The sequence below is a fragment of the Tamandua tetradactyla genome, chromosome 3 (assembly GCF_023851605.1).
Source record: "Tamandua tetradactyla isolate mTamTet1 chromosome 3, mTamTet1.pri, whole genome shotgun sequence".
Classification (NCBI taxonomy): Eukaryota; Metazoa; Chordata; class Mammalia; order Pilosa; family Myrmecophagidae; genus Tamandua; species Tamandua tetradactyla.
In genome coordinates, this window is record NC_135329.1 from 75,701,925 (window position 1) to 75,718,389 (window position 16,465).

At 34.2% G+C, this 16,465-nt stretch overlaps 1 long non-coding RNA gene across 1 annotated transcript in view; it reads left to right on the top strand.

Annotated features, from left to right (window-relative positions):
- Positions 1–444: 444 nt before the first annotated feature.
- The window catches only part of LOC143676159 (uncharacterized), a 32,811-nt gene continuing 16,790 nt past the window's right edge, over positions 445–16,465 (top strand). The window contains exons 1-2 of the long non-coding RNA XR_013171871.1: positions 445–629; positions 15,952–16,027. This is a non-coding gene — a long non-coding RNA (uncharacterized LOC143676159). The remainder of the gene's footprint in view (positions 630–15,951; positions 16,028–16,465) is intronic.

Genomic DNA, 16,465 nt, shown 5'->3' on the forward strand with positions numbered 1-16,465 from the left:
TTCCCAGTATTACAATGCAGAGATTAGAAGGGTGAAATTTTTAGCTAAGGCCAGTATATAAATCAGTGGAATATTTAACATATTTGGCTACTCAGTATTCATAAGCATTCCTCTATACATTTTGAAATTCATTCATAAAACAATAACATTTTTCTGTTTCCACTGACAAGATGCATATAAACATATATGCACATAGGCATCTAAAAAACAACACAAAATAATATAATAGTCACAACTGTCCTTTTTGCTGTAATTCATCATGAGGTTTTTAGTTAATCTTTATAGCTTATGCCATTTTCTGTTTGTTTATCCATTATATTTTACCATTTCTTTAAAAAACTTAAGAGGTGCCTTAGAGAATTCCATGGACCAAAGACATTGTTTATCTCTGCCTTCATTGTGAGGTAATCAGCAAAGTTCCCCTAGTCATCAGTGCCAAAAACCCAACCCCTTTTTAGTCTGTTGGTTTAATAGAGGCATGAGGAATTTAAAATGTCTAGTTGACATTTCCAATTACCATATAATAAAATCACTGCTGGGTTCCCTGGTGAAAGGACAACCTCTTTTCATCTAAGAACTACAAACTTGCTGAGCTGGAAATGGTGGGACAGGAAGAAAAAAATCTCTAAGTGGGTTTTTAGTGTTAGAGTAAGAGGAGCTATTGCATTAGCATTCAATAAATAACAGTTTATTCTGGCTGTGGAACAAACATTATATATAGGTCAATACTTTCTTAAAGACTAAGCTCCATATTTTCAAAGTATTTTCTCTGAATTGGTGCTTTAATCTTCAGTAAGGCATTCCACCATTCTGTTACACAAGCTACTACAGAGTAATTGATACTCATGGTAAGACAAGTGGGTTCCTTGGCATTGTGTGCACTACCACATTTATTTACTATGAAATAAGTTACTTGATTAGACTCAGTGTTTTGTTAGTAACAAAATGATGAATACAGCCGTTCATAAGTTCATGTGTTGTGCTGTTATAACATTTATATGGCCAAAACTTTTGACAAGGACATTCAGAAAACTGGGGTAGGCAGTGGAGGTGCAATGATCACCCAAAATAGCCAGAACTGGGGTAGCCAAGAAACCAAAGAGAAAAGTGTTCATTGATGAAGCTGATATTCAAATGCTCCTTTGTCCTTCAGTCATTAGATGATTTTCTAGCATCAGCCAGCAGTTGGAGTGATTAAATATAATACATATTAGCAAAAATTTAGAACAATTAGATACATAATGCATTACTTATGGAGTATAACCTGAAAGAACCAATTTATCAATTAGGAAAATAATTTACTAAAGTTGAGCATGCTGGAAATCCAATATTTGTGGATATTAAGATTATGGGGAAAATGTGGAGATTAGCCATTTCTACATGGAAATATATACATATATATTTACTGCTGGTTGCTGAAGCCATCGAATAGTTAAACACTTAAACAAAAGAGATATCTACCCAGTATATATATATATATATATATATATATAAAGAATTTTTATAAGCCAATGAGACAAGGAATTACAAATCACCCAAGTGGAAAAAAAATGAGCAAAAGACCAGAATAGGCATTTCATCAAAGAAGCTATCCTAATGGCTAATTAACATGTTAAATGATACTTAATCTCATTAAAACCCAGAAAAAAGAATTTAAAATCATAATAGATTACCATCCTATATAAACCAGAAATGTTAAAATTTGTGAAACCAACAAACAGCAAGTATTGGTGAGACTGTGAAACTGCAGAAACTCTCACATACTTCTCCTTTTCCTTTGATTTGTGGTTTTTATTATGTGATTGCTATACCTTGGATTGTCTTCTCCCAAAAGATATGTTCAAATCATAACTTCTGGTCCCATGAATGTGACGCTATTAAGAAATAGCATTTTTGAGACACTACTATTTCAAGATTAGGCCAAACTGGTTTATTGTGGGCCTCAGTCCAATATTATTGGTGCCTTCTTACAAACTGTAAATTAGACACAGAGGGGTGGATGCCATATTAACAAGTGGGGCAGAGACTGTCCAAAATTTTCAGCAAGCCAGTGCCAGAAGTCAAGAGAGGAGCATGGAACAAATTCTCCCCTACAAGATCAAGAGGAATTAAGGGTTTGCCTACAGTTTGATTCTAGACTTCTAACTTCCAGGCCTGTAAGACAATTAATTTCTGCTGTTTTAAGGCATTTAGTTTGTAGTTCTTTGTCATGGTAGCCCCAGGAAATGAAAACAGGGATATACACCTTACTAGGGATAAAATACTGAGTGTGAAATCTGTGGATCCAGCACTCATTAAAATTTTCATCTAGAGAGGAGAATAAGCATAAAAAGAACATTGTCAGGTGAGCCACAGGGGCTCAGCAGACTGAGTTCTTGCTTGCCATGCTGGAGAGCTGGGCTCATTTCCCAGTGCTGCCATGTAAAATAAAAAAAGGACATTGTCAGAATGGATATGAAATGAAAACTAAGTGAGGAGCTATTACTCGTAGACTGTGTGATAGGAGAATGTGACAATTTTCCATAAAACTTTACTGTCTCAGGCCTCCCTGAGACTGTGGGGGTACAGCTGAGACCTAGATGATAAATACAAGTTCATTGAGCCTAGAGATGGAGATAAAGAATAGATGGGAACACAAATACTGACAGAAGCAACATGTACAAAGTGCCTATGGAAGTAAGAATGCCAAATTGGGGAAATAATATTTCTTTATATTACTGTAGTAGCAGCCTCTACCTAAGTCTGACCTCCTAGTGGCATTTCTTCCTCTTTCAGCATTTTCCTGACACTGCACCCAGAATGTGTTTTCTAATACACAATATGGGTTTATTTATTCCACAAATCTCTCAATGGTCCCAAAGACTTTCTGGATAAAATTCCTAAGAAAGTACATGGTCATCTGAGGTTTGGCTTCTGTTTAGGTCTTTTTATTTATTTTCATCACCCTTCTTTCCCCTGCCACATGCTCCAACCATGTAGAGTACAACTTACTAAATAAAATACACCATGACCCTTTAACTAGAGTAATTGAAAAAACTTCCTCTTTTGACTTCTCAGGACCTTACATTCATTTCATCTGTTCCAGGACAGGAAAATTTTCCTAAATCCCTCCTCACCCTAGCCCAGCCTCTCTGAGTTATCAGTTCTAAGTGATTTCCTTAGCACCTTATACAATATTAATGTTGAAAATGTTACACAGTATTGAAATCACTTGCATGTCATTTTTTTCCACTAAAGGATAAAATTTATAGGGACTTTTTGTTTAATTCACTATGTCCCTCCTACAACTGTTATAATGTCTAGAATATCACTATCAATCAAGTTGCATGTGCTGAAAGCATGTAATTCTTCTTTCAACCTGCTGTAGAAACATTTAAAATATATTAAATAAAACCATTGTGGCTCACTTCAGTATCAGCATTTGTTTGTTGCTTGATAATCAACTCTGTATTTTCTTTTTTAAATTGATGATTGTGGAAGTGACCAAACATGCATGTGGTATTCTAAATTCAATAATGATAATAGTGAAAACAAAAATAAAAAAATTAGTGGATGAATTGCTGTAGGAATATAGTCATTTACCATCTTTGAACAGCTGTGACCTTATTTTTGAAAGAAAGAGGAATGAAATGAATGTTCTTTAATGTAAATCAAAACTGTGCTCTTGCTTTCAATTTGTGTCCCTTTACTATTTATTCAGTAGTGTCTTCATTTAATTTTTGGTATGATCCTGCCATCTAGTGGCCTATCTATTTCTACCACCACTAAGAGAAACTTTTTTGAAGGGTAAATTTGTACTCCTGGACTGTATTTTCTTAATTTTACCAATTGATATGTAACTTAGCTGAGAATAAGTTCTTAAATAAATGTGATCTAATTTTTGAATACTGTGGGAAAGTAAAGCCAATATTTCTTTATCATTTCAAGTGAGGATAAACAACAAGAACAAAAACTTGTGTGTAGCAGGAAAGAATACTGGACTGGGATTTAAAGGGTCTGGGCTTTATTTTTCTACTTCTTGATATACTTAGGTATGTCTCCCTGGACAAATCATTGAAATATTCACATATGGTTTACTCATTTGTAATTTTGTAAAAAATCACCATTGAAAATATGTTTTATGACAAATACAGGAACCTTCTAAAGAAATTGGGCATTGGATTGGGTATTCTGTACGAAAGACTAATGATTCATAACTGGCATTTCTAAATAATCATATAGAGAAGAGCTATAAGGTTAGTAGCTGAGCACAGTTGAAATTAACTGAAGGTCACCTTTCCCATCATATCATTTGTTCATGGTCATTTTTCACTCCTTACAAAGCAAGCTGCATTGACATTCCAATAGAAAGCTTGTTGAGAAATAAAGACCTGATGAATTTGCACCCAATCAGTAACCTCTTTTCAGTTCTATTTTTCCATATCACTCTTTGTGGTTTTTGAACCATGTTCATTTGCAACAGTAACAATAGTAAGTGCCCTTAGTCCAACAATAAGAACTAACAAATAGTTTAAACTCTTGTAAATTTCCAATGGCAACTGAGTACTCTCATTGTGTGGGCCAGTACCTTTCCATTGTATCCAGGAAAATGCAGTGCATTAGTCAATAAACCAAATTCAAGCAGGTGTAGAGAGACAGGAACAGTGTTTCTTTCCTTTGGAGTGCCCAGTTGATAATTTGCTTTATTGTAATACACCACAAAACCTGGCAGGCTGTTCTGAGCATCCCAAAAACACAAATGGAAAAAAAAGCTGTGCGTTACCACATATACATAAGCATAATTTTAGCCCTTTCTAGTTACTTTTCTTCTCTCTCCCTTCTGTGACTTAGGACAATTTTGAAGTCATATTGGTGATGTACTCCAGAAACTACCAGACTCCAGTGGTAAACAACATAGCATGCAGCACACATTCTATGTTTGCTATTCTACTGATTGACAGGTTCAGTCTTAATAACTTATCCCTGCTTAGGGTAAAGAGTATCAAGGATCTGCATGTAATTCATTCATAATTTTTTTGTAATTTTGTTTAAATCATCCAGAAATGCTTTGAGATTAAGAGCTGTGCTGGTTTGAATATTTGTGGACCCCAGAAAAGCTATGCCTTTTAATCCTTGTTCAATATTGCTAAGTGAGAGCTTTTTGATTGTCCCCATGGAGATGTGAACCACCAAATTGTGGGCGGTAACTTTTGATTAGATGGTTTCTATGGAGATATAATTCCACTCATTCAAGGTGAGGTTACTTACTGGAGCCCTATAAGAGGGAGCCATTTTGGAAAAAGCTTTAGAGCCTATGCAGCCAGAGACCTTTGGAGATGGAAAAGGAAAATGACCCTGGGGGAGCTTCATGATACAAGAAACCTGGAGAGAAACCTGCCTGATCTCACCATGTTTGCCATGTGCTTTTCCATTTAAGAGAAACCCTGAACATCATCAACCTTCTTAAACCAAGGTATCTTTCCCTGAATGCCTTAGATTGCATATTTCTATAGCCTTCCTTTAATTGGGACATTTTCATAGCCTGAGAATATGTAAACTTGCAACTAAATAAATTCCTCTTTTTTGCAAGCTGTTCCATTTCTGGTATATAGCATTCCAGAAGCTTGCAAACCAGAACAAGTGCTACAAAAGTCTGTAATTGACTTGTAAATAGCACACAGCTTTTAAAAATGTATAAGAAAATATAAAATGTAAACAATGTATGATTAATAAATTAAATATGTTATGTGATTTTTACATAATTATCTCTATATTTGTATATCTTTCTATATCTGTATCTAGCATCTTTTATCATTTCATTTTTTCATCATAATCATTATCTCTCAGTCTAAAGTAATGTAGCTCTTCACCTTTTTGGTTCAAACATTGGGATAAAGAAGATTTCCCTACCTTGAGGCTTAGATAAACTATTGCCCAGATATCCTTTCTATGTGGTTAAGAGGGAGCCATAGATGTCCACATATCCTTTTCCCTTAATGTTCTCAATCTTCTAGTTACATCTAATAAGACTAATCATATTATTTATTTAAAAAATTGTGATAAATCATGTATAATTTTTGTAGATCTTAAGGTTCACTTTGAGAACTATGGCAATTACATAAGTCTAAGCAATGAATTTACCCTCTTATCAGTTCCTTCACATTCTGGTTAGCAGTTAGGATCATTACATTTAAAAATTTTAGCCATTCACATCAGATTAGGGTTTTAATTTGAATTTCATTGATGATGAGTGATTATGGACATTTTTTTCATGTGATTATTGACCATTCATGTATTTTATGTCTGTTAAAGTCTTTTCAGATTTTTAAGTGTGTTACCTTCAGAAAATATGGTTTTTAATAGTTAGGCCCATGTGATCCCACATCAAACAGGGAAATAAGTCTCTTTGTCTTGATAGAGAAGGTGAGTTTTACTACAGGTGTACATGGAAGGAACTGGAGGGAAAATTTTCCAAGACCAGTTCAGAGTGAGAAGGGCGACTTGGACTTTTATAACTTTTATAAAAACTTCTTCACACTTGCTTAGCAGGAAGCAATTACAAAAGATGGGACCTTGACCCACTTTCCCTTTATAATAAATGATTATGAGATGCTGCTGTTTCAGAATAAGAAAATGCTATATAAATTGGGGAACTCGATAATTATAAAAAATGCTTAGTATAGTCTTAAGCAGCTAGAAAAAAGTTTACTGTCATCATTTATCTCAAGCAGCCTTGAGTTATTTTAAGTAAAAAAAAAACCCTTATTGAAATAGTTTGTATTAGGCACGGAGACATTAAAGAATCCACACAGGACAGTGAGTCAAAGATTAGTAGGTCTATTGAAGAGAGAGAGAGCAGTAAGAAAGAAGGCAAGTGGAAGCTGGCAAAAGGAAAGAAAAATGGCTCCTGCTTCTTTTTCTGGTAGCTGTGTTTTAAAGAGAGAGTAGTGCCAGGAGAGAAGGTTGCCTGCAGGTGGTGTGTTGTCCTTTGATTGGCTGTGGGCTTGATGACTTAAGTTCCTCTGATGTGCAGCTGCAAATATTAGGCAGGGTGAGACACTGGTAAGGGAAGATGTTTCAGTGGAAACATATTATGACCATATTTCTGGTTACCTGGGATATCTTCATCCATCTAGAGGATACAACACTAGCCAGTATGGTAATTGGTTCATATCTGGATCCTTGAACTTGCCAAGGATGCTGTGGAGGGGGCTGAGGGGGCTTTGCATCAAAAGTTCCTTTTGCTCTTAGAGTTCTTTTCCTGAGGCCTGACATTCTTGCCTTTTCCTTTTAATAAAATTGAATGAATCTGGGCTTAGATTTGGGGGGATGCCTTAGCCCAGCTTGAAGCAATTTTTGGAGGGAGCAGGGACATTGTGTAAAGTCTTTAGCTGCTTCCAGCTTAGTTAAAGTGAGCTTAAGGGAGGAGAAATTGCTCTGAGTTCAGCAGGGGCATTATTAATTGGATTTTTGGGCATTATCTGTTGGAACAGGTTGATAGCAATGTCTTTTCTGTGACAGGAGCAGTAGCAGAAGTATACTTTCAGAATTCTGCCCATTGGTCATGGCTGCTATTGACCAGTGAATAAATCTAGACAGATTTTTGTAATAGGCAGGGACTTAGGAGGAAAATTAATAGGAGGCTAATTAAGGGCCCAATGAGGGGGAGCAGAATAGCTCATAAAGGGGTGGAAAAGAGTGAAAGAAGATTTGACAGAAAGGCAAAGTAATGAATGATGAAACTAGTTACCTTTAGAGAGTTCAGAATTTACAGGTTTCAAAATTTCTTTGGCATTAAAACAATTTGGAGGTTTCTGAAAAGTTTCTGAAAAACCAGCTTAATAAGCAAAATTTTATGGAGCATTAGATGTTTTAGGGTTCCTAGGAATGCTGTTGGTTGGGGTTTGCCCTATTGTGTCAGTTTGCAATATCTGGCTGCAGCTCACATAAGAGTAACCTCCAGAATAACCACTTGACTCAATTTGACATTTCCTAGCCATTGAAACTCTATTTCTTTTCCCCCTTTTCATCATCCATGTTAGGGCCAGGTTTATTTTTGGAGCTTATGTTTCACTGTGCCAGGGTTAGTTATGTCCTGTGGTGCCAGGGCTTGTTATGTTTCACACCACCAGTGGTAGGCTTATGCTCCTGGTAATTATGTCCCACAATGCAGGGAAGCTCAAAGTTTGGCTTAGAGATAGTTCACATTAGAGCAAGAATAGAGATATTCTGGATATGGCTCTTTAGAACTAATTTTAAGTAGGTTCAGTATATTATTATAAAAATAAATTTCATAAGGGCAACCCTCAAAATTGAGGCTTTGGCTTATTAAATCGGGAGGTTTTTATTTTTTTGCTTAAGAAAATGTTAAGCTTGATGACCTGAAGTATTCTTAATAATTTTATTTTTCCCAGTCCCTTAGGACCTTTCATTTTCTGCTTCAAATATTCTGAAATGCAGAGTATAAAATATTAATGTGTATAAATGTTAAGATTCTGTTCCCTATTCCAAGGTCCATATTAAATAAAGTGGAACTATGTTGCTTAATTTATTAGATAGATTAAATTAGATAGTGCAAATTTTGGAAAAATTTGCATTTTCTTTTACCTTATGCAAAAGTTAAAGCTGTAAAACACAGACAATATTATTTTTTATCTCGTATATTTGTTTGTCTTGATTTTAACCAGATTTTTATTTCATTTGTAATTGGAGTTTGATTTTTTTAAGTTTTTAACCATTGCTGTGTGAACCCATGCTAATGTTCAGAGCTGGAGAAGCAAATTTGAGTTTTAGATGCCACACAGAAATTTAAAGTTTCCAGGGAATTATTGGGCTATGCAAAGTAAAATCACTTTAGAACTTAATGATAATAGTTAATGCTTATAATCTGAGTTTTAATTTTTATAAGTGTTTTTACTGAAATAAGCTGAAAAAGCTTATTTCTGAAGCTTTTTCAGAAATAAAAATATTGGACAGTCACTTTATATTAAGAAATCATAGTAGAGATTTTGTTTTATTATACTTTTACACATTTTCCAAAGTTATGTTATTTAACAGATAGAATAAAACATACATATTTTTCCAACATTTCTCTTAAAGTTGAGCACATATACTTTTAGAGAAGTATTAGAGCAAAGCAGTGCAATTGACAATTTGGCTTTTTTAATGATCTGTAGCCTTTTGTAAAATAACTAAAACCATGATTAACAACACCATACCATTGCTTAATATCGTACAGATTAATAGGATATAACATTGACAGTTGTTAAATGTCTAGAAATTTATTTGATGTCCAAATGTATTAATATTTTATTTATTTAAATTTGATTAGTAACAAGACTTAAAATTCCTTTTAACCATTGTAATATTTACCAAACACTTTTATGGAATAGGTTAAGTTATTTTAGTACCTTGCTTATACAAGTTGAAAGAATAAATTATTTTTAACAGTTTTTCAAACAGTGAGAAGGCTTGTCTTCTGAAATAAAAGTCCAAGGATCCAGATATGAAATAAAGGATAATGCCAACATAAGTGCTAATAATGGTATTATTCTGATGTAACAGTATACAAGACACAGTACTTAGATGATTAAGAAAAATTGTTTTTTAAAATACCTTACATTAAGAGCATATTAACAATCCATGATAATAGAATACAGAGAAAACTTAACTTTAACTTTGTATGGCTATTCAATTTAACATAAAAGCTTTCACTTTTTTTGGAAATATATGATAAACAGACATATTAAATTTGGGTTAGTACTGGTTATGACAGACAATTTATTTTCATAAACCCTTTCTTTATAATTCTGTATTTTTTAAAATCCATTTATAGCTTGTGGTTTATAATGACTATAACAAAAAAGTCTTTAAACTCTTTATTACCTTCTGTATTCACTTTATTTATAGTTTTTACTTTAGACTGTACATAATCAGAAATAAATTTGTAAAAAAGCTTTTGAATCTCATATTTTGTTCCAATAATAATCTTTATTTATGAAATGGAAAAAGACAGAGATATTAAAAAATAATGGAGGAAAGGAAGAAATTTATCCTTGTGTTTAGAACATAGCTAGATAATTATATATTTTATATTTAGAACATATAAATGATTACTTTATAGTATATTCAAAATTTTTTTATTTAATTTAGCATTACCTTCAGAGGTCAGGAAAGTCCCAAGTTTGAAATATAATTAGCTTTTTGATACTTAAGGGACTTATATCCAGAAAAAAATAAAAATTTTAAATAATGTACCAATTGCTAAACAATGCCAGAAATGTGTTAATTCACAGAATTAAGTTATGGGTTTTAAAAACTAGCTTAGAATTCTATTTGTTTAAATGCTATTTTCTTATTTAAAGGTCTTGTACATGTCATCTCTATAAAGATTTCTTAGGTTATTTTTATTTTTCTGCTTTCTAAATTATTTCAGTATTTTCATTATGATTGTTTTATATTATATCTTTATATTATATATATTATATAGTATATTCTAACTAGAATATAAAAAAATTTAAGCTAAGAATTGTTTTCTTTATTTATGACAGCATTTATTATTAAATATTTGATTTTTTATTGATAGTAATAACTCCACTGCAAATTTAGATTTTTTCATATACTGAGGTAAGAAATGGCCAAGTAATCAAAAGCCAGATTCTTTGTAATTTAGATAATCAAAGTCATAAAACACCAATTTTTATTTTTATTACCTTAATTGATTTCTTAAATAGAATATTTGAAACATTACCTTATTTTTAAATTTATTATACTTTATATAAGTGTTATTACTAGGTACATTGCTCAGTTTATGCAACCTGCTACTTTAAGAGGAATTTTGAGAATGTATTTATAATACTAGTTTATTTGTAAGTAAGCTTATTTAAATTTAAGGAGAACATATTTAAGCAGAATAAAATTTCATGTGTTCAATTTAAAAATTTATTATTTAATATTTCCTATTGTTCTTATAATATCCTAAAATTATGAAGAACTTTAAAAATGCATTGATCATTAAGTTTGGGAAATATAGTGAACTCATTTAATTTGTTCCAAGTCTACATTTTGGGAGATTCTTTAATTGGTTGCCCAGACAGAGAGATCTCAGGCTTTTTGGGTTTAAAAGTTTAAATAAGGGCTATAGAATTTTCTTTTTGCCATTCAATTTAGCTACAATATCCTTTAGAGCAACAAAAACAAAGAAAATTTTAACTATTTCTAATTACTAAATGTATTTTATTAGACATTGGGATCAGGGTTATTGGAAAAAGTTGTTGCTGTTTCCAGAGGCAGCTCTTTGGTAGTTTCCTGCTGCCTTAGGGAAATTTCAGGGCCATTAGAGAAACTCCAAGGAAGTTTTTAATGTCCCCCTTTGTTTACAGTAATTATAAGACTAAAGTGTTTAATTTTGCCATTCAGAATTTTTGTTTTCAATTATTTTATCCCATTTTTACTTTTGGCAGAACAATTTAAAATTGTAATAGTAGCATTTTTTATTGTAGTGAGGCCAGATTATGTTATAGAAATAAAACCTTTTTTAGACTTATAACTAAAATTTAAAATTTTTCAATAGAGCCTAAAGGTTACCTTTTCAAAAAAACTTCCATAATTAATAACCATTTATGAACATTTGATTAATACAAATGCAGGGACACATCAATTGATAACCAGACTGAACATATCAGCTAATCAAGAGGCATTAAATGACTAACACACCAAATATATTAATTAACAATTGAACAGACATGAAACACTTATTACACAATTTAAGAAGTGATTAGAGGGGCAGAAGGCTTTGAAGGTTTTCTATGAAGAAGGTAAAATGATAGTGTAGCAGAGGAAGACTGAGTCCTGAATAAATTTGTTAGGCTTGGGAGCAGGGGCTTCCAACTATGTATCATTGCACTGAATAAAATTACTAACTTTGGTGAAGATTTGTTAATTGAGAGGACCATCTTATGGCCAATGTTTTTGTTGCTCTAAAGGATATTGTAGCTAAATTGAATGGCAAAAAATGTTTTTGTGGTTTTATTTTGTCTTTTTAAATTGGGTTTACTGATATTATGGAGTAAATATCTGAGGAAAGTAGATTTTTAGAATCACTGTGATGGGACTGGGTGTTACCCATGATTATGCATGGAAGGAAAGAGATTTGCTAAATTTTAATTAAAAAGTGAGGGTTTGTAATACTAGGGAACTTTGCTCATAAGAGGTTTATGGAGGTTTGCTTGTGGCAACTTTATGTTTAACAACTCCCTCAGAGGCTTCTGATTACTGCCTGTTTCGGAAGCTTACACTGCCCCTAGAGATTGAGGCTGACATGCGTTGGGCCTTTGCTCTTGGGAGGCTCATGGAATTTTGCTTGTGGGGGGCTGATGAATTATTGCTCCCTTGGAAGCTTATGATTACCAGATCCTTTGGAGTCTTATGGGGCTACACAAGACATAGTTCAAGTGACATTAGCCACCCAGATCCATGATCCAGTCACAACAACAAAGCAGCCATCCCCAGTTTGTTGTTGGGGACCAAGAAAGTCCATGCAGTCTCTCACTCAAGGCATCCCCCAAACTACTTTTGACTGCTGCATGGGGAAAAATGTACTTGGAGCAGGAGAGTTTTGACTGAGTGCTAAGATTGTGTAAGTGCTGAGACTAGAGCTGCCCTACCACCACTGAGGCAGGTTGTGGTATCCCTGGGACACCAAACAAAGCTCTCAAGGGGAAGATCTAGGCAGAAAGACATCAGTTAAAGACAGTCCAATTAGTTGTAGATGTTTGAGTGCCATGGAGGTGAGCTGGCATCGCCTGTAGACTCAGACTATCAATCACATAGAAACCATAATGACCATGCAGTTCAGGGGACAGAGTGACTGAAAGGCTGTCATGTGGCCCCAAGGGGGCAGAAGCCCAAGTTTCAGTCAAAACTCCATTCTTGGGTTTCAGCACCATTAAGTTAGGCAAGGAGTTATTAAGGAATCCACAGAGTGCAGCAAGTCAAAGCTTAACAGATTACCAGTGAAAGGAAAGAAAATGGTTCCTGCTCTTTTTTCTGGGAGTTGTATTTTAAAGGGAGAGTGATGTTGGGAGGGGAGGGTGCCCACTAGGTGGTGTTTTTTCCCTTGATTGGATGGGGGCTTGTTGACCATATTTCTAGTTATCTGTGATGCCTTCATTCATCTGGAGGATGCAACACCAGCCAGTATGGCAGTTGGTTCATATCTGGATCCTTGGACTTGCTGAGGATGCTGTGTTGGGGGGGGTGGGGCTGAAAGGACTCTGCATCAAAAGTTTCTTTTGCTCTTAGAATTCTTTACCTGAGACCTAACAGCTTGTTGTTGGGTTAATCTCAAAAATTTATTCCTTGTTCCTTTTGTTCCTTCTATTCCTTACAGCAATAGAAGCCTCCCATGCCCTGATTTCAGGAATGAAATACCATGGGTTAATCCCAATACTTTCCTCTTTTTGAAGGACAAAATCATAAGCCTAAATAGTGAACAAACAGAAGAGTCTACAAGATAATAGGATATGCTCACCAAACAGCTTTCTGTCTTTTATTTTTACTTTCTGTTTTTTTTCCTGTTTTTTTTTGATCCTGTCCATTTTATCTGAAGAAGTGTGTGTGTGTGTTTGTGTGTGTGTGGCAATATAATTTATTTCATGAGTGTAATCCTAGGATATAATGATGGGCTATCCATTTCTATGTACGTATTATGTTATGGGAGAAATTCATTTTTAAATTTTTCTAGATCACATTATGTAAATATTAATTGTCATATCATGTTCATTAGTAAACACAACCTCAGGAAGTTTATTTATGGAAATTATTTTATTACATGAATGCACTAGGTTTTATGATGGTGTTTTTGATAACTTGCCTTTGCTACTATTCAACATCTTAAAAAAGGATTGGCCTTGAAACAAAAAAATGAATTTAGATGGGCAAGTAGGAAAATGGATGGTGGGACTTCTACATCAACAGCAGGTGATTCCTGGTTATTGCTCCCTAGATACATAGGACAATCAAATTAAAGGCCTTCTTTTTGATAGGGAAAACTGTATTTTAAGCACAAGGAAAAACACCAAAAGGAGTACAAAGAATCTGCCTGAGTTTGAGGATCTGAGTGACACAATATCTATAAAGGATTCTCTACTTATTTTTTGGTATTTTATTTCCCTTCTGCTAATAAACTCACAATAGACATCAAATTTGTAGTCTTATCACTAATATAGAAGGAAATATTAGATAAGAGATAATTTCAATCTTACATAGATCACACATAGAATTGAGTAAGATATTACATATTCCAAATTTACTTTATGAGGTCAGCATTATCAGATAATACAGTTATCTGACCAATCACTTTCATATTCCCAGAAACTGTCCCTGAGAAACTGGATAATTTAAAGTAGGAATAATTAGCTTCATCCCTACCTTATTCCATAGTAAATTGAAATTTACTACAGGATGAAGCATAACAGTTTTAACATTCTGACTTCTGGAAGGAAGAAGAGGAGACTATTTTGGTGACAATAAAAGGGACTTCACAAAAATTAAAAAGTACCTGTTATCAAAAGATATCTTTAAGAAATGAATAGGTAATCAATAGATGATAATAAGTTTCTGAAGACTGGGAGCAATATGCACAAAACAAACAGCTGTCAATTACACAGAATATACATCCTGAGCTCTTAGAAATCATTAATAAGAAATCAACTAACCAAATTAAAATGTACTAATGCTTAGTCACATCACAAAGTGCATGTATTCACAAAATAAATGGGGGTGGACAATATATATATCAATTTACAATACTGATGTAGGGTGATAGGGTTAGAATTAGGATGGTGACTGAATAAGCAAGAGGCAGGTTCCCAGAAGCAGTCAGGCTTCAAGAGGAAAGATATCTTTGAGAAGAACAGAAATAAACATCACCTGGGCACTAAATGGCACCCATCTGAGTGAGTCCTCTATAGAAAAGGGCGGAGCCATATGAATTCTACCTAAGTGAATCATCTAGGGAGAAGGCTGGAGCAAACAACCCACTCAAACGCACTATCTACCACAAAGCAATGCCCTGGAATGAAGGGATTTTGGATAAATGGACTCTAAACAAGGAATTGGGAGTGGAAGTAAATAGTGCTAACCTATAAAAGCAGATGTTGGGTGGGTAACAATGGCTCACTGACATTCTTGCTTGCCATCACAGAAACCCAGGTTTGATTCTCAGTGCCTGTTCATGTGAAAAAAAAAAGAAAGAAAGAAAAGGAAATAAAAAGGAAAATGTCCTTTGCTGGTGCCACTTACTTGTCTCACCTCTGTCTTTGTGAGAGTGCCCACATGTGCTGTTACATGTATTCACAGTGAATTTTATACTTGTTTACTCTATGCTGTGCTGTGCCCTTGAATTTTTTCTCATGGCATTGCTGAGAACCTAGGAAGCTACATTCAACTCCAAATACATAGCTGGTGTGATTGTTAGGTTCTGGTGTCAACTTTGCCAAATGATAATGCCCAGTTGTTTGGTCAGGCCATTGTTACAAAGATATTTTATGGCTGACTGATAAACCTGAAGGCTGATGTATTAAAGCATCAGTCAGTTGATTGCACTTGTGGTGGATTACATCTGAGATTACCTAAGACCTGTTTCCCACCAACAAGGCAATTCAATAAATTAATGACTTTTAAGGAAGAAGAGAGATATTTTCACCGCTTCTTCAGCCACTAAGCCTGTCCTGTGGAGTTTCTCCAGGCTCTTCAAGGAAGCTGCCAGCTTCACAGCTTGCCCTATGGATTTTGAACTCTTCAATTCCAACAGTTGTATCAGACACCTTTATAAATCACATATTTGCAGATATTTACTACTGGTTCTGTTTCTTAGAGAACTAAGACTAATGCATATTGATACAAAGACTGATGCTTGAGAAATAGAATCTTAAAAGTGAGTCCTTACAATTGTTTTTCTACTCTGATTAGACTCACAGGCACTAATGACTGACTTTCCAATAATCAAGATGTCACTGACAGTCCGTGAGGTTAGCTGGCAAAAAAGGTATGTAAAATATCACCATTAGATTTTGCTAACTCGACACTTACATGAGGTAAGACTCTGGGTGAGCATGTTTGACACCTTGATGGAGTTTTGTGGAATTAAGTGTTTTAATGATGTTACCTGGTTGTTGTTAAACATTCTGGATATAGTGATGAAGGAAAAGGATGAGTTGAAAGCTTCAAATTTGAATCCTAAACATCATATGAATGATGTTATGGTTTCCATGTATGCTCTGGAAGAAAATCTTATTTCCTATAGTCACAGCCTTAAGATCTCTGAAAACCGGACACAGAACCTCATTGTGTGAGTAGCAGATTTAAAACATAAATGAAAATGTCATCTTTGCAAGGTTTCTGATGTTAAAACAGAGCTTTGATTGGAAAATAAGGGGTTCATGAAATATGGGATGCATATATATGGCTTGATAATGATTGTGAG